At 36.1% G+C, this 23,866-nt stretch overlaps 1 protein-coding gene and 1 long non-coding RNA gene across 31 annotated transcripts in view; one reads left to right on the top strand and one right to left on the bottom strand.

Annotated features, from left to right (window-relative positions):
• Window positions 1–23,866, bottom strand: part of PTPRD (protein tyrosine phosphatase receptor type D) — a 1,159,674-nt gene that overhangs the window by 1,051,770 nt on the left and 84,038 nt on the right. The window lies entirely within an intron of this gene.
• LOC135406572 (uncharacterized) lies at window positions 11,339–13,901 on the top strand. Its single transcript, XR_010426345.1, has 2 exons — window positions 11,339–11,589; window positions 13,686–13,901. It is a non-coding gene; the product is annotated as an uncharacterized LOC135406572 (long non-coding RNA).

Raw genomic sequence — 23,866 nt, forward strand, 5'->3', positions numbered from 1 at the left:
GTATTAAAAGACTTCTCAGGAAAATATGCAGTTTACCTACTCTTCAAAGTCAGATTCTAACCATGAGCATTTCTGGTGGTCAATCACTTATGAGATGAGAAAACAATTTGAAAAGCAGAAGAATAGTTGATTTCTTATTAATATCTTATAATTTCCTACAGAACAGAAATATTGCCAGCTAATATTTCTTTCTAACAGTTTCTCTGTTAAACCTATGTAGAAGTGTTTAACAGAGAAGCTCATCTGAGATCTATAATGAAAATGGGAAAATAAGTTGACCTAATTCGATAAGAATAAAATGAATATAACTTCCTACCATATTCTTTCCTGCAGTACAGCACAGAAGTTTAGGTTAACATACTTTAGAAATATTTGGTGACATTTCCTTCATGAGCACAGCTCTTACATCATTGCTATTTATTTGTCAGCCAAGAAAGAAAAATCTACATTTATAGGTGCAGGGCAAAATAACTAAAACATTTTCAAAATTTTAACCAAGTAAGTATTTCAGAATTGAGAATAAATATTTTTCTGTTGATCTTACATGCATAAATAAAAAGAAATTTCAGCAATAATTATGTTTCTTCAATAAGGCTTCTTTTTTACCATACTTGTAACACTTATATCCAATTCTTCACTCCAGTGAGGATACCTTGAAAGCTTTCTGGAACTAAAGAAAGTCACTGTATTTTAAATTGTTTAAGCTAAAACTATATCTTCTCTCAAAGACAACTTCTCACATAATTTCAATAAATAAATCAAAGAAAGATATGATTGATATTTAAAATTTTGTTTATTGCATTTTGATTCCTGGACACATTTGTTAAAAGTAACATGAGTTAACTGCAATGTACTGCCATAGCCCAAGACTTCAGATTGTACTTTAGGATTGTTGATTTTTGGCTGGGTTTATTTTTCTTGGGTTTTAGACTCTGCTATGTACCAAAAGCTAAGCAAAAAAAATCAACAGCGACAAGTAGTAATAGCATTGGTTACACATTAAGCTTTCCTCCTCTTAAGGATGCCAAAAGGAATATTATCTTAGGATAAGATATGAGAGAGAGAATCTGTTAACTATAACTGAATATAACTCATATTCCTCAGATGGCAAGAAGTTTTATCGCATTTTCCTCTATGCTACCCTGAAGGTCTCCTTCTAATCAATTCACATAAAAATGAAAGGAAAAAGATCTTTTCAAAGGAAACTGAAATTAAGGCTTAATTTATGAGGCCTATCAAGAGAAGTAGAAGTGAATCCTCATTAAATAGAAACTATGGTATATATTTATAAGCACAAAGAATAATTTCATTTATCACAACACAAAGTGATATTACAAACTTTACATAAAGACCTTGATCCGATGCTTTTACTGTCCTGTGGATGAGTTCTCACACACACTCTGACAGTTCTCTATCTGCAAACAGGATATTGAGATGAATACATGGAACACTGTTCAATCTGTCTTTGTATCCTAGAAACCCCTGGAGACAGCACTGCACTCTAAAGATCAAAAAGTAACTGAGGTGCAAGTCCACTCAGATTTTTGGAGAGAAGAATTTAATCTTTCTCTACAACCTAGCAAATGACAGTGCCTGTAACAACTAGAAGAAAAAAAAAGCTACCTATTTGGCACAGGCTGTTTTAAATACAAATTCGGATCAGTGGCAACCAATGTTTAGTTCCCTTCTTAAATTAAAGGGTAAAAGATTTATTTTTGCTCCTCCATCCCTTTATTGTTTTTTGAATGAAACATATTACCAATGGCATGCATACAGTATATGTTTGCAACATATTTTAAAAACAATTGTTTTTTCTCCATTTTAGTCATGTGATAAACTAGTCCTCTCTTACTATTAGAAGATATGCATATTTCAGCTGGGGAATAGGTATGAGGAATGAAGGAGACAGATTTACTTTGAGTTGTAATTTCAAAGAATTCTAAAGCATACCATTGGAACATAACAAGGAAACAAACTGGTTTTATATTGAAGACATAAAAGTTCTGAGTTTAACATAAAATCATATTTCAGTGAGATTCTGGAGTTCCATTAAACATAGAAAATTTTTAGGCAGATTCAACATCAGTGGATGCATACATGCTTTGTCAAAAGCATATCATCAGACCACTCCAGCATACAGGTAAGTAAATTTGAAATCTGATAAGTGGAGTACCGTTTTATGAAGAGAGCCTTTCACTGGTTTCGGGCTTGATGCATACGTGTCTTGTTTCTCTTTAAGTAATGTATGTTAAACATCCACATTGTTTTCCTTACTAAATATGTGGTTTTTTCCCTGAAATAAAAGTGTTCATATCAGTGTGCTGCACACAATTGAAAATTTTGGTATCTGGAAGTTTTATACCTACTGTCTTTCTCCACATCCACTCAAAAAATATGGGAAATGCACAGCAATACATCACTGTCTTACATATTCTGTCAAAGGGGCTATATGCCATTGCATATTTAGGGGCAAATATTGAACAGTTCAATTTATTAATCTTCTGAGGAAGAATTTTCATTATTAACTGATTTGATACTGTCCCACATAATTAATTGTCAATAAATTGACAGGTGGATCACTCAGTGGGTAAGGAATTGGCTGCATGGTCACACTTAATGAGTTTGGTCAATAGCTTGATATGTGGGTGGAGACATTTGAGAAGTGGTACCATTCAGCAGTCTGTACTGGGACCACCACAATTTAACATCTTTGTTAGGAACATGGAGAGTGGGATTAAGTGCACACTCAACAAGTTTGTGGATGACATAAAGTTGAGTGGTGTGGTTGATATTGTAAAGGAAAGTGATCCATCCAGAGGGACTTTGACAGGCTTGAGAAGCGGGCCTGTGCTAACCTTACAAAGTTCTTCAGAGCAAAATATAAGGTCCTGCACCTTATATTTAGGTAATCCCAAACATGGATACAGACTGGGCCGTGGGTGGATAGACAGGAGGCCTGAAAAGATGTGCTTGGGGCTACTGGTGGATGAAAAACTGAATATGACCCAGCAATGTGCACTTGCAGCCCAGAAAGCCAACCATATCCTGTGCTGTATCAAAAGCAGTGTGACCAGCAGATCGAGAGAGGTGGTTCTGCCTCCCTGCTCTCATGACATTGCACCTGCAGTACTGCATCCTGCTCTGGTGCCTCCAACATAAAAGATATATGGACCTGCTCAAATGGGTCCAGAGAAGGGCCACACAGATGATCAGGGGTCTGAAGCACCTTTCCTGTGAGGACAGGCTGAAAGAATTGGAGTTGTTTAGCATGGAAAAGGGATGACTCTATGGATTCCACCAGGAAAGACAGGGAGGCTTTCTTTATCAGTGATAGGACTTTAAACTGAAAGATAGTAGTTTTAGATTAGATATTAGGAAAAAATTCTTCACTATGAGAGTAGTGAGACACTGGAACAGGTTGCCTAGAGAAGCTGTGGATGCCCCATCCCTGGAAAGTGTTCAAGGCCAGGTTGGATGGGTCTTTGAGCAGTCTGGTCTACTGAAAGGTGTCTCTATCCACAGGTTTTTGGAGCTGGGTAATCTTTGAGTTCCCTTGCAGCCCTGACCATTCTATGATTTTCCAAGACAGATTTAAATATTAGCTGAGAATGGATTCCATTAATCCTTGGAGAAAATCTAACAGCAAAATTTTTGTTAGTATGTTACACTATCCAAAAATCATATGACAATGAACACTGAACTGCAAAGTCAGAAAGGGAGAAGAGTGTTTAAGAAATTATTTTTGTCCTTCAGGGAAGATAACACACAGTATTTTCTGTATAGTATCCGTCTAGGTAATTGAAATAAAATGACACTATATATTATATTCCACTGCAATTCAACACATCAAATAAAGTAGACTTGGCTCAAAATGTTCATTTCCAGAGTGCCTAAAGGGGACAGTTACAACTTTTCTGCCAAACCGATTTATGCTGTGCGCAAACAGTAACAAATTTCAAATGACAGCATATGCTTAAAAATTCCAAATTAAAACACTGTATGCATTACTTGTAAAGTGATTTATCAAGCAACTGACTGTGACTGACTGCATTTTCTTTTCCTTTTTTTTGTTTCCTTGATTATCCTCTTATAAGTTTTCTGCAGATGTGCTTTGCGCCAAACGTGTGAACAGTAATTACAGTAAAGTTTTCTTTAAACATAATTTCATAAGCTGTCAGAGAAATAATTTTGATGTTATAATCAGATTCATAGCATCTCAAATAGATTTAGGGCATCTTACTAGGATAGCTAGGAAAAAAAGAAAGAGTGTTTTTGGAAATCAAATACAGATTTAGACATTACTGCTCATTAACTACCAGAACAAAAGTATTTCAGTAACAGTATATGGAGACACTTGAGGTGTGTCAATTGGCTGTATTTTTATAGACTAATAGGACATACTTTCAATGAAACTGTATATAGTGCCTAGTGTTATGAATGTGCACTTGGAGGAGGTGCAAGGTTCACCTCCACTAAGGTTATGGGTGCTTGTAAAAGTAGCCAAGAATGCTTTCCTCACTCTTGCTTCTTCCATCAATAACTGCATAAATCTAACAACTTCCTAACAGCTTTCTCTCCTACTGATATGAAGTTTGGAGTGAAACTGTATATACTTTCTCAAACAGTAAGAGAGAGGTCATGCACTGTTCCCTCGTTCACTGTCAGTATGTACTTCAACAGAGGCTGTACAAGGCATGGCAGTAACAAGATATTGTTTCATAAACCGTTGTTGAGTACTGGGAAGAGATGTCAAGTCATTTTCCATGAAAATTTAATGTCCTATTGCTATGGCAACAGAAATTCAGGTTATAAACATATTAGCTGTTTTAAAAAATGTGGGGTTTAGGCATTCTAGAATTGGATAGTTGACAATACTGCCTTTTGATACAATCATTGCTAAAAAAGAGCACTAAAAGGCCTTTCATTTAATATGCAACAGTTCTGGTGGCAAAGTGGCTTGAGCTAACTGCCTTCCTGATGTTTTTTTTCATACGAAGAGGAATTTGCTTTCAATCCTTTCAGCATTTCTCTGCTACTTTGACTGCAGATACAAGATAAATGGGTATATGATTATATTTACAGAATATAAATTACTTCGGGTCACACAGTCACGTCTTCTATAAGGAGGTATGCTGTTTGTAGAGAAGGTTATTGTTAGTTCTATTATGTGACCATAAAATGCTGAATTTTTCATACAGTTAAAAGCCTGTGGTACTAAAAACCTTTGATAACTTACAGTTGGCTTGTGAAAAGCAACAAGTAAAAAAGCCTGACAGATTTGTTTCACTGAACTAGGAAGTCTTTTTCATTTGATCTCTTCAGAAAAGAAATATCTGTTTCAGATGCCACAGAAAAGAAAGGTAGGATCATATTTTACCAATAAAACCTGCTGTGTAAGAATATCCAAGACTTCCCTAAATAAATACCAGCTACCTATATGCTAGTTGCACAATGACATTTTATCACATTTTAATGAATTGCTGTGGCAAATGAGGATTCCTGGTGAAAGTAACTCTCTGGTACTGAGTTTCCTTTTTATGAGATTTGGAGGAAAAAAAAAATTGTTCTGCAAGCTCAAGCATTTAAAAATTTGGTTTCCATTAAAATCTTGGTGCCTTATCTCTGGATCGTTAATCACTGCATCTAGTCCATCAGCCCATCACCAGTGTGGTGTAAGTAAAGAGGAAATGTTACTGCAGGATTCATTGTGCATGACAGCCTCAGTAAATTGCTGAGTTTGAGTGTTGAAACTATGACATCACTCGTGGTGAATAACCTAACTTCTCATCTATCAAGCAGAGACTAAATCAATTCAGTATATTACTTTGAGGATACATACCTAATCTCTGGGAAAAGTTACCCTGTATCTCTACACCACACAGTTTTCTTTGAAAAAATTTATATTAAAAAAAGATAGTTAGATGCATTAAATGACCTAACTATTGAAAATATAATCTAATTTCACTAAATAAGTAATTCCACAGAATGTGAAAAAGTAGAAAATCACAGAATAGTTTTTAAATATAAAATTGTACAGTTCTGTAAAGTAATAACCAGAAACTTTACTGTGCTACAAATTGTGAATAGATATGTAACTTCTGAATAGATATGTTGAGATAACTCATCATCATCTCATGAGCAGGCTTTGTATCTCACTCTAAACCTCATCTGGCACCTTACTGTGATGTAGAACTCTATTTTTTTTCAGTTGGTTGTCTTCTTCTGTGATTCATAAGCATCACTGAAATGAATGAGGTCATTTATCAAGTGTGCAGAGAATTTTCCAGCCTCCTTCCTGGTCTCTAGACTAGTCCTTGCTTGCATCATAGTTTCTCAGTCCTATATTTTGACTCCTTCACTCTCAGTTACACCCCTTGCCCTAGAGTTGCTCATTAGCAAACTCTTCAAGAAAACTCCAAACAAACTAGATGTAATTGACACCTGCATATTGAGACTAACAATTTTAGTCCTTTCTAAACTACTTTTGGGGAATGTCAGACAGGATAAATCACTCCTCTGGGTCCAGTGCAAGGGAAAGGACAGTCTTATCATATTTGCTATTTTCCCGTCTTTCCAGCACACATCTTGAGCCAGAACTTCCCTATCTCTGAGTAGAGAAATCTGGATGCTCTCCGAAGCTGACCTAGTAACTACAGTCATTCGATAAACATCAAGTGCATTCAGGAATTCAAATTTTTCTTGATGGACCCTGTTAGACATAAATCCCACAGACATTATCAGAAGATTTTGTTTTAAAATTGCTACTGTGAAACATATTGCATACATTGAACTGGATCCTCTTTTAAAAGGTCAAGCCTGCTTCGGCAAAACTGAAGTTTATCTACCAAAACATATGTGATTGTTGTCTATAAAACACCTGTTGATGTGTAAACCAAAATGCCATTATCTAGGATAATCTCTGTCAGCTCTTTCAGACTCTGTGTGTTATTTCACAACAGAAAGACAAACAAACAAACAAATAAAACCCCATAAACAAACAAACAAACCCCCCCCAAACAAAACACCAACACAAAAAAATCTGAAACAAGACAAAAACAAAGAAAAAAAATCTAGAAGCACTACAACTAATAAAGACTGCTATAAATTCTTTTAAAAGGTCTATTTGTGAAACACAGTGTGGATCTTGAATATTGATATTGAAGTTCACCACATCATGAAAAGATCCTTGGAAAAATCATGGATAGAAGAAAAGAAAGCTTTAGCTGAATATTTTCAATAGAATTTCAAATACAGAATAAACCAGGCAAATTAAGGTTGTGAAATCTAAGTACCTCTTCATAACTGGTTAAGAAGACTCAGTTTTAAACAACTACACTCACTTGAAATTATCATATGCAACATTTTCGAGTGGATACAGAAGTTACATATTTCTCTGTACAGGTCCAAAATTAATTTTATCCTGGTACTGCAGTCAAGCTACCTAAGCTTGCGTGTTCTGCTAATAGCATGGATTCTCATTAACTTCTGTGGAACTATGGACTAGCAAAAAAATCTGAGCATACAGATTTGATACTGATAAAATTACTTTTTGTTTTAGAAAACTAAAACCCCTGAACTCAACATCATATTAAGTAATGTCCTATGGCTTTTTCCAAAGCCAAAAAGCCAGCCTTATTTCTAATAGCAGTATTTCACGAGCTAAACTCCAGTTCCTCATAATTCTACAACAAACTAGACTGTATTTGCTATTTTTTTTTCTATAGCAGGGATGAAAATTAAGAAATGGAGCAGTAGCTAATAAAGTGTTTGCTATTGTATTTACTTTTTTCAAATACAGAAATTATTTAGTGACGAATAAGATATATGAAAGTCAATAGTGTGACAGTAAGGCAGAATTAAAAATTACTGAAGATTAATTTAAATGGGATTTCCTACCATTCCCTCATGAATATATGAAATAAGACAAAATAAGAGTAATTTAGATTGAGAAGGTAGTGAGATATCATAGTCTTACAAAAATCAACATTCAAAAAAGTTCGACTAATTAATTTTTTATTATTTTTTTATTCACTTTATTCACTTGGATCATTTAAATTACCCATAACAGTAACATGCAGATCATTAAAATTGTTTCAATAGGATCAACATCTTTAGTAGTTTCAATATTCTCTATGGCATTAAAGCCACTTTTGAAAAGCCATGTATGAAAAAAATATCAGGAGCATTTTGTTTGACTCTGAAGAAAATGGTATGTATATCTAATTATATCAAATATGAGTGGCATAGTTAGAGCAGTTGTCACTAAAAAGGCTAATTAAGAAGTGAAATTTTAGAAATCAAATATTCTTACTTTTTATTATAATAATCTGACAGTTATAATAAAATTAAAATATTATTGCACTTTTTTTTTTCCTGGGTGCCAGTGAATTTAGAGTTGTACTTCATATATAGAACCAAAACCAAATGAGGGTAAGGTAAATAGTTACATATGCCCTAAATACTTACTGTGTTTTGACTTACTACAAACCATAAAGGTTAATGTAAAAGACAAAAGCCCCACAACATGTCAAAGCTGGGCCCTAATCATTAAACATTATAATTTTTTGAAAGAGTTCAGAGACCTTGAAAGCACTGATAGAATAGTATCTATCACCTTTATTTCTAATTCTACAATTACCTTTAAACTGCACTTGATTATTCTCAGATCCCCAAAACAGTATTAATCAGTCTAGTTAAGACCAGTCATTTCTCAACTCTCTTTAAATAATTTAATTACAAGATATGTGACTAAGATAGGAAGCTACTTTTTCTTCTTCAAAATCAGTGGTCTGATTGGCTCTTTTTTAATTTGCTTGACAAACATTTTAGTTAACACAGTTATGGTGGATTCGAAATCAGACAAAATAAAAAAATGTATAGCAGAGACAGTAGCAGATATTCTGTGAGACTGCTGACATAGTCAAAATCTCATTTTTAACCTGCAGCTTGAGGCAAACAGTAGCTTTCTAAAACTTACAGATCTGTATTAGGAAATAATCCTGGACAGTGACACACAGCTGTTTCCTTTAGTCTTCAAACGTTAAGTTGATAGAATCATGGAATAGCTCAGGATAGAAGAGACCTCTGGTGGTCATCTAGTCTGATTCCTTTCCTGCAGCAGGGTAAACCAGACCAGGTGGCTCAGGCTCTCTCAAATAGTGAGTAGATATTCTTACATCTCCACCAATGATGCAGTTGAGAGACTGGACTGGTATATCACTAGATTGCTTAATTATTGTGTCAGATCTACCATATAAACATAGGGGCACAGCATTCCATCTTGTCCTGCCTTCTCTCCCGGGATCTGCCACCTTGTGACCTCTTGGTGGTAATTATTTTTCTCTCTCTTTCTCCTCTCTTTTCTTCCTCTACTCTTTTCTTTCTCTTGTGGGTAACTTAAAACTGATTGGCTGTATTTCACTAAGCCAATGGTTGCTGATTGCTGGATACCTTTGTGTAATGCTTCTCATTTGTTTGCTCTCCTGTAAAACCTTTTACCAAAACACCTATTTTTTCACTAAATTAAAAGGAGCTATCTTGGTAAGTGCTTGTAGCATGTTCTCTTTATGCTATTCAAGGTACCAAAGAACTAAGAGTCTGCAAAATTTTTGCGTGGGCAAATTATTGGGAGTCTAAATAAAAGTAAACCACTCAGCCAAATGCGTGGCTTTGGGACTGCTGCTTTACATGCAGATTCCACAACCTCCCTAAGTACCATCCCTATGTTTCTCCACTATATAGCTCTTGTGCATTAGGAATGGTACTCTGCAATTCAGTGTACCCGCTGAGACTCTCCCAAACAACACTGCCACTTTTTTACTCCCCTTTCCTCTCCCCCTTCCCACCACAGCATGATGGAGTTGAGAATTGGAGGCACAAGAGGTGAAGATCACAGGTTGAAATAAGAACAATTTACTGGAAACATCAATGAGATAAACCAACAGTAACAGCAAAAATATTAATACCAAAATTATACAAAAGAGTGATTCACACGCAAAAATGCTCACCACAGACCCAAAGTCAGAGACCCTTCTTCTTGGAAGCCAGAGAATCCCTTACCCCTGCCCCAGCAATGGTGTGAGGTGCTATAGAATAACCTCCTAGCCACGCCCATATAGATCCAGGCTTTGTTCCCCCACAGCTCCTGCAAGAAATAACATCTGTCCTGGCCAGAACCAGGACAGTAGCAAGTTTTTTCCCTATATCTAGTCAGAACTTTCTTCTTGCATCTTGTGACCCTTTCCATTGGCCTTTTGCTGTATACGTGTAAGAGACTGGCTGTGTCTTCTTTACACTTTTGAGTTATGAAGATCAAAATAATATCTTTCCAAAACTTTCTCTTACCCAGGAACTAAGTTCCTTCAGCTTTTGTTAGTTCACTGTGTGCTTCATCCCCATACCAGCTTTGTAACACTTGACTGGACTTACACAAGTACGTCTACATATTTTTTGCACTAGGGAGCCCAGAACTGAATACAGGTAGACCTTCACCCTTTCTGAATAAAGGATATCACTTCCCTAGGAATCCTGGCTAGCACCCTTGCTAAAGTAGCCCAGGAGGTGGAGGGTTAATTTGTCAGAAAGGTGCAGTGCTGGTTCCTGTTTAGTTCTTGTTAACCAGGACACCCAGAATTTTCTCTGTCAAGCTGCATTCCAGCTGATGAACTCCAAGTCTGTACTGGAGGGCATTTATTAATCTACACGTGCACGGCTTGGCATTTCCCTTTGTAGAATTTCACAAGGAACCCGCTTGCCAGTTTCTCAAGCTTTTCCACACTCCTATAAATGGTTATTCACCCCTGCCTTCCAGCATATTAACTATCCTCCAAACTGGTATTGACATCATATCTGATGTTGACCACAAACTTGCTTGGAGTGCACTATTTGTTGTCACAGATGTTACACAAAACATTGAACAATAGTTACAGTCCTCTATCCACTCTAGATTTCAACAATTTGATTTTAAGAGACTATGACAAAGGTCTTACATGTAAATGAGATCCAGTTCTTTCCCTTTTAACACTCAAACTAGTGATCTCATCCCAGAAGGCAATGGGTTCAGATAAGTATAATTTGTCCTTGGTAAATCCCTACTAGCTTCTTCCCCTTGTTTTTGATGTCTTCAAAATGTTTTTCAGGAGGATTTGCTCCACAATTTTTTTGAGGCCTGTGTGAGATTCCGGATTTGTATCTCACTGGACTATTTGACTGTCAGGTTGAATCAATCATCTTGTTTGTGTGTGTGTGTGTGTGGAGGAAGGGGGTCCAGGCCTCAAGCATCAGTGCCCACATGGTAAGGCCCACAGCCAACCAGGCCTCCAGGATTGGAAGGCACATGGCATGGGAACCACACGAAGCACCTGTCAATCAATAAGGTCTGCCTGGTAGCCCGCCCACACTATGTCCCCTGGAGCCTCTGATTGGCTCCAGCACCCCTCACTCCAGCTAGGAGGGCACTGAGTGGTCAGTGAACCGGATGTCCTGCCTGGGAGGAGTGGCCAGAGAGCCAAACCATATAAACAGATGCACAGGACCTCCATCTTGTTCAGCCCTCTCTCCTGGAAGCTGCCAACATGTGACCTCTTAGTGGTAACTATTTTTCTCTCTTCTCTCTTTCTTCACTCCTTTCTTCTTCTCTCTTTTCTTTCTGTACTCTTTTCTTCCTCTTGTGGGTAACTTAACACCAACGAGTGATATTTCACTAAGTTGTATGGGGGTGGTGTTTGCTGGTGCTCTAGTATAATGCTTTTCCTTGGTTATATGTTATTCCTGTAAACCCTTTTGCCAAAACACTTATTTTCTCACTAAATTAAATCTCTTGGGAAATGCCTGTAGCATGTTTTCTTTTTGCTATTCAAGGTATCAAGGAACCAAAGGCTTTGCAAGAGTTTTTGCGTTAGCCATAACTCTTAGAGTTAAATAAAAGTAAGACTCCCAGTAAAGTTTGAGGCTTCAGGACTGGGGCTTTACAGCCTGGTGTGAGGCTGAATAACCTGTAGGTCTATGGATCTTCCTTCTTATTTCTGAAGATGGCTATGACATTAGCATTCTGCCTATTATCAAGAATTACCTCCCAATCAGCTTATACACCAAAATATCTAAGTTTTAAAAACTTAAGTGTCATTAGAAAATCTGTTTTCCTGATATTCTGATCCAGACAAAAATTTGGTCATAACTGTACTCAAAATAAGTTTTGACTGCTTATTCTCTCCAGGAAACCCCATCTGAAATGTTGTATTCAACTTTTCTACTGCTTCAGATAGCACTTTTTTCACTCTAAAGCAATCTGAAGGGACAAATAACTTCAGTCAAACAACACTGTTACATACTGGTTTAATGATTAATATGATCTCATTGGGTGAATTCTTGGACTTTGCACATGATACTTATCAGCTTTAAAAATGGCAATAGCATGGGGCAACACAAAACCAGATTCTTGAAAAAAAAATCTTTTTATTAAAACAAATAAAATGTTTATAATCAAAATGCTTCCAAATAGATATCTATGGATTGTTTTACTTCCATGTCAATTAAACAGTTCAGAAACTTGCTCTTCTCAACTGTTTATATTTCCAAGATAAAAACAACCTGAAGGAAAAACAAACTATATAGTTGCCTTCGGTCCTTTACTGAGAAAATAGACAGAAACCTAATTCCAGCAAAAAGGAAGCAACAAACTGAAATTTTGCTTCTCTAAAGCTACACCTTCTTGCAATTAGTTTCTTTCCCACCTGAACTTGAAGGTTTTTGTTGTTGGATCTGAGATCTGTAACTCAGTAACCAAAAAGATCCTTCAGTTTATCTTCAGCTCTTGTTTTCAGCAGCTCTCCATGTCTGTGAAGATCTTTATTGAGTGAAGGTAGTTTGCTATCCCTAATGGAATTTTCCATATAGTGTTTTTTGATGTTCAGACCAGATGAGTAATTGTTTTATCTCCCTTTGTGGTCTATTTTCTGTTCAGTTTAACTCTTCTATTAATAGGTCATTTTCTTCCTTCTTTTTCTCTTGCTGAAATTGTTCAGCAGATGCCAGATTTCTCAGAAGTACCACCCAGACTTTCCTAAGGGGCTTCACTACCACATTAGAATATTATCACACTACAATATAACAACCATTAGCACAGTATGCCCAAGCAATATAATTTTTTGATAGTTTCAAATATACAAGAAAACTTTAACACCCATGGAATAGAAAATATTTCTCTGAACAAGTTACTTGTTTAATGAGGAATAAATATTGCTGAAATTAAACTTCTAGAACAGTGAATTGAACAACAATACAAACTTAGGAAAAAAGATTTAACAACAGCTAATATGTTGTGTTTATCTAACATATCATATTGAGATGAACTTCATTTCCCATTTCATCCATGAGATTTCATTCCAACTGCAGTTTGCCTTGTGTAAAATGGAGGATAGAGATTAAATGACTAAATTGGGGAAGTAACTTCCTGTAATTCTGCTAAAAATTCCTAATAAGTAAAGAACACAAGTTTAATTAAAAATAGTCTGCAAAAGAAGTATAAAATAGCTATAACAAGATAAAAAATTAAACAAAGGCTGTCTTTTTTTCTATCTTTTCTGACAAATGAAGTTTCTAAGTTGTGCCTAATTGATACAGTTTAGAGCAAATATACTAGAAAATCATAAACTAAAGTTTAACATCTGCTTCCTTTCTTTAAATAGATGAATGCTTCCACCTTCCTGACTCCCACAATGGTATGATCCGGAATGGAATTTCCCAATTAGAATTGACAGTTATATCCTACAACTGGATGCATTTTTTCATTAAATACTTTTTTGTCATCCTTTTTTTGCAATAATTAAGATTTGTTGACTTTCTGGACATGATGCAAAGTTTGCAGTTTAGAAAGGATTGCAAGAAAAAAGAAGCTGCCTAAAGGGTGGTGTGAAGTGTGATTTTTCTTATTGATACTATGGCACTTTTCTTACACTGGTTTAAGTTACTCTTTTTTATTGGTTTTTAATAGGCTATTTTTTCTTATTTAAACAGATGTTTAAACATATGCAAAGCAATGCTCAAAAATAGTAACAATATAACTATCACATTTGTTTATAACCTTAACAGATGTTCAACAAACACAATGGTTCTTCAAGTCATTAGAAAACTTGCAGTGAAAAACCAAAAAGTATTTTGGGAATGATGAACATATGTAAATTTAAGATAGAAAAGACTCAAGGTATTTCAGACTCTTATTCAGAGAAAAGTCAATATCTTAACATAAACTAAGTCTCATTAAAATGATCCACATATAGATATAACTGTTGGTTCAATAATACTGGTGTTTTCCATAAATAAAAAATAAACAGACATCATGAAGTACAAAGAATAGACACGCAAAGGCTTTCCCCTGAGTAGGAACAACCCTAGCAAATGTATACAAATACCTCCAGGGAAGGTGTAAAGAAAACAAAAGCCAGGCTGTTTTCAGTGGTGCTCAGTGACAAGAGGTAATGAATCTGAAACACAGCAGGGTCCATCTGAACACTGGAAAACTCTTTGTCACAGTGAGGGAGACTGAGCATCAGCACAGGTTGCTCAGAGATCTTGTGTAGTCTCCATCCTTGAAGGTACTCAAAATCCACCTGGACATGATCCTGGGTAAAAGGCTCTACGTGACTCTACTTGAGCAGGGGGATCTCAGAGCTTCCTTCCAACCTCAGCAGTTCTGGGATTATGCGATTCTATTGAAGAGACAAAAGTCTCTTCTGCTTTCCCTGATTTGAACTGTTGTCATATGGATTTTCATATTCTCGGACAGAAGTTTTAAGATGACCTCAGTGAGGACTGCAATGCATATTTGGAAATTCTTTCCCTGTTTTACAGTGAATTTTAATTTAAATAATCTGAAAGTTATAAGTGAAAACTGGCTTTCAATTCCTGCAGTGTTGCTAAGGGTGAAAGCAAATGTACTTCCCCAGCAATGCAAAGGCTCCTTAGAGCCCTGTGCTAAACAGTTCAACATGGACAAACCCTCCGTTTCTGAATCACATTCAGGCTTCTTGCCAGTTGAAATTCTCAGATCCACAGATGATTGTATGTGATAGAGGGGGCAGGGGGAGGCACAGAGAGAAACACAGAGAAAGACAAGAAGGAGTACGTGGAGAGAGACAGACAGAGAGAAAAGGATTAGATATTATTAACATATAACTGTAAACAGAGTGCGTTAGACTATAAAGAATGACCTTTGGGCTACTTCTTGAATATGGCTGGGGTGTTATGAGTTATGTTCAAGGTTGCTCAAAAGATAATGAATTTGCTAGGAATATTTTTCAATGTGTTTAGCTCCTCTACTTCAATAAACTTTTTATTTAACACTCATTATTATTTTCAATATTTTTCCGTCGAGCATAAAATAATTTTCTATTAAAAGTGAATAAAATATTGTGGCAGTTTGAGCCAGATGAGAAATCCAAAATCCAATTTCCAGGCTTCCCCACCCCTTCCCACAATTTATCCCAACAGAGAAGAGAAAACTTTCAGGCCAGAAGCTTCTATAGGGGAAGGGGGAAGTATTTACATTTATTTACACAAATAAATATACTGTACAAAATAAAAGCAACTATATATATTATTACACTTCTATCAGTCCCTTTGAAGCTTCTCCTTTTAACTTTAGTCCAGGAAAAGCCTTTTCAGGCTGATAAGTAACCAGTTTCTCTCTCATGGGAGTGTTTGGGGCCCCTGAACCCTTCCCTACCAACCTTCAGCTGTTTGCTGCAGTTTTTCCTTCTTCATGAAGTCCACGAAGATAGCTTTGAGTCCGTTCTCCTTGATTCTGTGTCATCTCTGTTGCGTGGTCTCTCTCTCTCAGTCCCATACCTTGGTTCGTAGGCTGCTGTAGTTTAGTCAGTTTATCAACATCCTCCAAATCAGTTTTCGGTTGCCCCAGGTCAAACTTTGGCACAGCAACTCCCGAGCCCTTTGGCCCGTCTCCAATTTTGCTTGGGATTCTTCTCCCAAGCACCGAGCTGTTTCGTTATCAGCCCGTCCACTTTGGCTCTGCTCCAATGCTGAGCCTTGCATCCACTCCCACTAAACAGCGAGAGGGAAAAACAGCCCCCTTCTGCAACCTGGCTGCAAAGGGGGGAAAAGAAGAAGAGGGCCTGGCCACAAGGCCTGCCTCTCTCTCTCTCTCTCGCTTACCAGTTGTTTGTGAGTCGCGTCCCTCACAAACATACACTCACTCCAGTGCTGTCTCTAACTCTGGCCTAGGCAGAGTTGGGGAGGCTGCAGGGGTCCCCTCTCCCCCCTGGAGGGGGGAAGGAGCCCAGCTATCCCCTGGCCTTCTACACCCACACACAGCAGACACCAACAGAGATACTGCCAACAGCTTCTGATGCTGTGTATATATGATTTTGAGCAGAAGCGAACAAGACGAGTGGTGACTGGCTCTCCAGGGAACACTGTCCTGGTACCCGATCACCTCTGAGCCCCCGACTGTCAGGGGGGGCCAAGCTTAACCCATGACAATTATTTTTACATGTAAATTCATTCAACACCCGTAAATAAACTAAAACACACCCTTCAATGGTGATTTTGTTTTTTTCTTAAAAAAATAAACAAACAAAAAAAGTCCCAAGAAAAAAGGATCTGGTACTGCTTGAAGTGTAGATCTCCTTTTGTGGATGTTGTTGACAGTGTGTTATACCATCAGCTGCCTCAAATTATTAACCCCATTCAGAAACAAAGCATGAATTGAACACTGAACATTTCAAGTGTGCACAATGCCAATCAGTGTTACAGAAAGACAAAGACATTTCAACTTGGCCTTTTCTGCAATGTGAAAATTACAGTTTTGGCACAGCAACTTGATGTGAAAACCGTGATTAAGTCTTTCAGGATATTCAATAGAGTATCATTACTGTGTAATAGTATTTTTAGAACTAACAGACTTATCTATACAAATATACTAACAACTGCACCCAAATCCACTACTAAAGTATTAATATCACTGGAAGCAGTAAAAAGAAAATTCTATTAGCATTTTCTTTTTGAATGCTAGTAATGACTGTTACTTTTTTCATAATTCTAAACAGGAATTTACCCCATTCTGTATTTAGTATTGCTGGGTTTTTATTTTTAAAATTCTTGTAAATGCTATATTATCATGAATTAATATAATTTGTATTATTTTAATAACTTATATTGTTGATAAAGTATAATTTGTTAGTTATTCCTTTTGTGCAGCACTTTCACTGTTAATATTTCTCAGAAAAAAAAATTAAAATACCTATATCAGTTCATAGGGCTGCAGCTACATTTATGCTTACTGTCAAAACATAAGAAAAACCTTGTAAGAGAAAAGAAAAAGAACAGTGGCTGATAGAATAAAGCAAGTGTTTTATAAACTAGATTTTAAAAATATAATTTTTGCATAGTTGCTGTCAATCTTAATGTTAAAAGCATGTATCCTTTGAATTAAAAGGCACAGCAGCGCTCATTCATTAGAAAAATACAAAAAGAACGCAGAATCATGCTCCTAAAGGAAGTAACAAAAAAAGCTAGGAATAACAGCTAAAAATGCAACTTACATTCATTGAATCCTAATTATAACAGCACTTTTCACTCTGCTATTTGAATATTCAGAGCTATTATTAATTTGCCAGGAGCGGTTTTCATTTTCCACATATCTTGAGGACCCAAATTATTCTAGATACATTTTTAGAGTTTTAAAACATTTACGCTCTGAATATATAATTTTACTTATTCATGGAGTTGAAGACCATTTGTTAATGACATCTTCTAAAGGAGAAAAGGAGAGATGATTAAGTAATAGAGTTGTTTTTCATTCAGATTATGAAACAAAGTAGAATATGGTGCACTGTCTATTTTATACAGCTTCCATAATACAATATGTGAGAAGTGCATAATAACAGTATGCTTGAAAGTTTTCAAGTCTTTTGCCATACATTATTACTAGTAATAGAAACTCACATTCAGAAACAGATAGCATATAATTAATAGTTATAGTAGTTATATCTTCAGAACCCTGTTTAATCACTGAATAATTAATACCTACAGCGTATGTCAGCAAAACTCTGCCCTATTGTAGGTCAAATGTGTTCATGGAATAAAAAAAAAAAAATTCCAGGTTTAGGAATTTAAAATATCAGTCTCCCATACCAACATGCATTTTGCCTTTTAATAAAGATAAACACTGAATCAAAGCAAGCCTATGGCTATCCCACACCTCTAGAGATCACCAAGAGAAGAGGAGGTTCAGACACAGAAGATTGCCCAGATGAGTTTAGATAACTTCAGTGACAGATAATTATCAGCCTTTCTAGGCAAGTTTTTCCAGCCTTTAACCACCACTACTGTAAAAAAAAACCCCAAAACAACAAAAACAAAACCCAAACCCAGAACCAACCAACCAAACAAAAAACACCCCATTGTTACTTCTCATATTTAAACAGAATTTCCTGTGATTCAGGAAATTCCTGTGCCCTCAGCACTCATGGTGCATCTTATCATGTCTCAGTGACTTTGGTTTGGCCAGTTTATATAAACCATCCCTAACTTGGTCCTCTTCCACCAAGTCTTCCTTGATTCAGATTTTCCAATGGGTCTTAGGCACCTGGGATTATTGAAAATAAGTCTTACCAATGAAGATAGAGATGAAGAAGACATTCACTACTTCAGCCTTTTTTTAAGACCTTTATCACCAGGTCCTGCTCCTATTCTTCCTTTTGCTGCTGTTGAACCTGTAGGTGTAACTACATTTTCTCATTTTATCAGCTGGAAAATGGAGACCTACTCAGAGATGTAATCAAGGTCACAGAGGAAATTAGAACTTAGTTCTAGTAATTCCAAGAATTTTTCTTGGGGCTCATAGTCAACAATGCTGTTTCTCCAAACAAAATCTTAATTTAATATGCATAATGAATGAAAAAAAAAAAAAGGCCGAAACCAAAGAAGTGGTTTTTAAGTCCTTAATAACAGCAGAGCCTGTACAAATGAAACATCAGTCATCAAAGCAAACAAAGCCAATCTGAATGCACTCTTTTCTGCAACTCAAAAAAAGATTTTCTGCCCTTTCTTTAAATCTTTTAAGCAGACCTAACCAGATTCACAGCCTGAAATGAAAACAGATACTGTCTTCTAAGTGTTTTCCTTATTCTATTCACTATTGTCCTTTTAGTTTGCTTACACTGGAAATAAAAATGTTGAATGTTGTAAAGAAGTTTCTTAGTAAGTACATTTTGCGTGCTACATCTATTTGCCAAAATAGAAACCAGCCACAGTGGGTGATGATCTTTAAAAGCAGAGAGGGAAAAGGTCACTTAAGGCTTTATTCTGTAAGGTGTTATGTCGCTAAGCACATGCTTTAAAGCTTTGCTGCCTAAGTGAGACTTTGCACAGCACCTTGCAGAGCTGATGCTTAGGAAGGCAATAATAATGATTTACTGGTGCTATAATTTTGAAGTATTCAAGAAAAAGACTATATATTTGAGAATTAAAACTCCTTGTAGCTGAGATTCACTCAAGTATAGGAATTCATTACAAAGCCCTTCAATTACCTAATTTTCATCTGGAATATGTTTGAGAATGCCGCAACTCATTGAAGAAGAGGGTCCAGGAGCCCTAATTATGATTTTAACATCTCCACCTACCTACCAGTATGTGGGTCATTTCTGCAAAAGGGTTGTACTTGCCATAGATCTGAATTTTACCTTCCCAAAACCATTATGTTTTGTCCATTTAAAGTCTTAGTGATTATATAACATTTAAGTTTTGGTGTGTGTTTTTTTCCTGAAATACTGTTATTTATTTTCATATTTATTTATATAGACTGTTATTTCTAGCCAAAGGATATCCATCTCACAGACTAAAAACCAACTTAATAGCAGCATGTTCACTGCTGAAGAGTTAGATTTCAAATACAGTATTTCATAGAATCACAGGATTGTTGAATATCTTGAGTTGGAAAGGACCCATAAGGATTTATCAAGACCAACCCTTAGCCCTGCCCAGGACAGCCCCGAGAGTTACACCATGTGCCTGAGAGCATTGTCCAAACACTTCCTGAACTCTGTCAAGATTGGTGCTGTGCCCACTTCCCTGGGGAGCCTGTTCCAGTGCCCAACCACCCTCTTCCTCTGGGTGAAGAACCTTTTCCCGATATCCAACCTAAACCCCTCCTGACACAACTTCAGGACATTCCCTCAGGTCTTATCAGTGGTCACCAGAGAGAGATCAGTGCCTGCTCCTCCCTTTCCCCTCCCAAGGAAGCTGTAGACTGCAATGACGTCTCCCCTCAGTCTCCTCCAGGCTGAACACACCAAGTGATCTCATATGACTTCCCCTCAAGGTCCTTCACTATCTTCATTGCCCTCTTTTGGATGCTCTCTAACAGCTTAATGTCTTTTTTATAATGAGATGTCCAAAACTGCACATAGTACCCAAGTTCTGAGGCCACACCAGTGCAGAGCCAAGCTATATTTCACATAGCATATAACAATATTTCATACTCTCATATTTATATTTTTTTTAATGGATAGAAAATACAAAGTAGCTTACAACAAATTAAATATCATAGTAGTTTATTATCTCTAATTAATAATTAGGAATGAATTATATCTCTGGAGCCTCAGAGGCTTTTCTGTGATTGTTACAATTGATCTTTAATTGTTCCATCTAAAAATTAATTTCCTGTCCTCATTATTATCATCTTTGAAATACTTATGAATAAGATCCAGCTAACAGCTATTTTCACTAATCTCCCTGAAAATGGTCTAAAATTTTTCATAACATTACAATTGCCTCTGGAGAAGTTTTCATTCTTTTTAATAAAAAATGTCATTCTTATATTTGCTTTCTGATATATTTAATATCCATTTATCATGTTTTCAAGTAATACAGAAAGTGTATAGTTAGTTTCTTCTAATCTATATAAGGCTACAAAGATGCACTCTTACAAAATGACTACTTGCAACATCCACATTCTGTTTAAAGGGCTGAACAGTTATGATGTGGCTGAGACAGCCACATTACAGCAGCATGATAGATGCTCTAATTAATGTTAACTAGTGTACCCTCTGAGAAGTCATGTATCTTCTGCAATAAAAACACTGACCAATTTTTACTGCCCTTTGCTTCAGCATCTTGTTTCATTGTGCTCCTTAAGAAGGAGGTAAAGGAGACAATTCTTTACACTTTCTGTTGCTAGGTATCTTTTTCTTCCCTTTAAAAAATCACTCATCCCTAGGTAGGACACCAGAAAAACAGTGGCAAAAAAAAAGCTGCAATTTTTGTATAGGTCATACATTGCAGGGTCAGGCTGGGGAGCAGACAATCCTGTTTTGATTTTATATTAAAAAAACCAACCAACCAACTAACCAAACAAACAAACAAAACAAAACAAAAAAAAAAATCACACCAAAAACCTCAAAACTAAACAGAAAAAAAAATGAGCATCCAAAAAACTAGGTTAGTTACAGAGAGCTTAAAGTAGATTGCACTAGATCACCAACATCAGAGAAGAGAGAAACTGAGGGAAAACATTTATAGACACCCTTTCTAACCAAGTGCTACCCGAATTTAGGACACATTTCAGCTTCATCAAGTTTACAGCTCAGTGTGAAATACTAACAGTTATATTATTTTTATAACATTTGTACCAACAAATCAGCCCATACATCTTATACATAACTCACGCATTTGGGGCATATTCTGACCTGATGCATTTCATAGATGTAATGGAATATGTTTTCAAGAAATTGAAAAACTGATTTCTTTGTTTCAGCATTTCTTTCATGTGCCTAAAAGGAAGCAAATGAAGGAGACAATTCCTTTTAATAACTGATGCTGCTGGAATTTTACTTGTTTTATTCACATGCCAGTGAGGATAAATGTCACTTGATAAACCTATTATTTGTAATTGAGAGCCACTTTTAACACTTTTTACTTTCTACAATTTGAAGTAAACATGTATTCAAAACTAGAAAATGTTTGTCAAAACCTGAAATATTTTGTTTGTTGTTTTTAGAATAAGTAGGGCTTATAAAAACAACATTGGAGATATTTTTCTCAGGTTATTTTCACAGAAATTCCAGAAAAATTATAGTAAGACAATGAAACTGGTTATTGGTTTTGCTTTGTTTTGCTTTGTTTTCAAATAAAAGATTTATGTTTGGTATGTATTACAGACTAGGAATGTTGTTTATACTCATTCACTTACGATGACAAGAATAAAAACAAACCACAAATTAATTATAATGTTTTAAATTTTAAAGGTATTTAAAATGCACTGCCCAATTAATAACATGTAGTGACTATTTAAGTCTAGTATTTTATTTTCATTTACTTCTGATTTTTATCTGTTTTGTGATTCCAATATAGAGCAGTGATGAATCATAAAGGATTAATTTTTTGTTCCAAAAATATAATAGATTTTAAAAACAGAATTACAAAAGCTAGCCAAATTGGTTGTATCAGAAGCTTTGGCTACAACAGTCTGTCATTTCAAGAGTGGTACAACATCTTGATCAGAATTTTGCCACTTATTGCAAAATCAAGAGAAATCGTAGAATATCCTGAGTTGGAAGGAATCCATAAGAATCACTGATCTAACTCCTGCCCCAGCACAGGACAGCCCCAAGAATCACACAATGTGCCTGAGAGCAAACACCGTCCAAGTGCTTCTTGAGCTCTGTCAGGCTCAGTACTGGGAGCACTGCCCTGTGGAGCCTGTTCCAGTGCCCTGCCACCCTTTGGGTGAAGAACTTTTACAATGTTAAAATAGTCAACTTTTGCATCCATGAAATCTCTACATTTTTCAGGTATAGAACTCATCACTCACCAGAGTACTCAGTCCCGCTTATCTATATTATTTTATTATGGATAGTTTCAGACTGCTTCCCAAACTTGAATAAATTCATTTTAATACACTCCTATGAGATAAAACAATGCTATGTGATATGTCCATAGCTATGTACTGTGATGTAGCTGTACTCAAACTGTGTCCAAGTCAGCTTTTGAAGTAGACAATGTGAGCTGCCTCAGTGCTGCTCTAAAGCTTGATTGAATTAGTTATGGCTATTACGTCTCAAATGCAGCTGTATTGCATTTGGGACCCAGGCATGTATTGCTATATGGTTTTGCACTGAGTCACATAGACATTAAAACCCTAGCAGACCTTGACAGAACTCCTTTATTTGTGCTCTATTAACACTGTAGAGCTGCCCCAAGACACACATCTAAGAAAGGAAGTTAAGCACAGAAACATTCACTGTTGTCACAACTAATCTTTAGGCACTCCTGAGAGCATAAAAATGAAACAAAAATCATATATCATTTGACATTTTTAAGTGGCATTGACTTAAATGAAGAAAATAATCAGATTCCTAGATAAAATTACGGGGAAAAATGAGGTATCTAACTTAAATGCCGCTTAGGTACATAGGCATTTGGGAGACGTTACAAAGCTTATAAAGAGAGGAAAAGGTATTGAACATTGAACTCCTGAACTCAGATTTCCTTCTCCAATGAGTCAAACTTAGGACTTTTTACTGTTCATTTTAGACTCTCTCTTCACTGAGTTAGACTAAAAAATGTCACTGAAGAAGCCTGAATATCAAATTAATTAGCCTTTTCATTCTCCTAGTTTCCGAAGGCTGACTCCAAAACTGAAGCTACAAGGTGAGTATTTTATTCTTAATTCTGCCTCCAGATGTATACATACTGTTTGCACTTTAGCTGTTTTCTGCTTGTAGAAAAATTCTTATTGTTGTTTTATTGCTTATTAGTCATCTCTATCAGTGCCAGTGACAATATGAGAAAAAAAAGGATAAAAAAGAGAAGCAAGTGCATTGCTTTGATTTTCACCTCCAATGAGGTCCAT

This window comes from Pseudopipra pipra, chromosome Z (genome assembly GCF_036250125.1).
Source record: "Pseudopipra pipra isolate bDixPip1 chromosome Z, bDixPip1.hap1, whole genome shotgun sequence".
NCBI classification, from domain to species: Eukaryota; Metazoa; Chordata; class Aves; order Passeriformes; family Pipridae; genus Pseudopipra; species Pseudopipra pipra.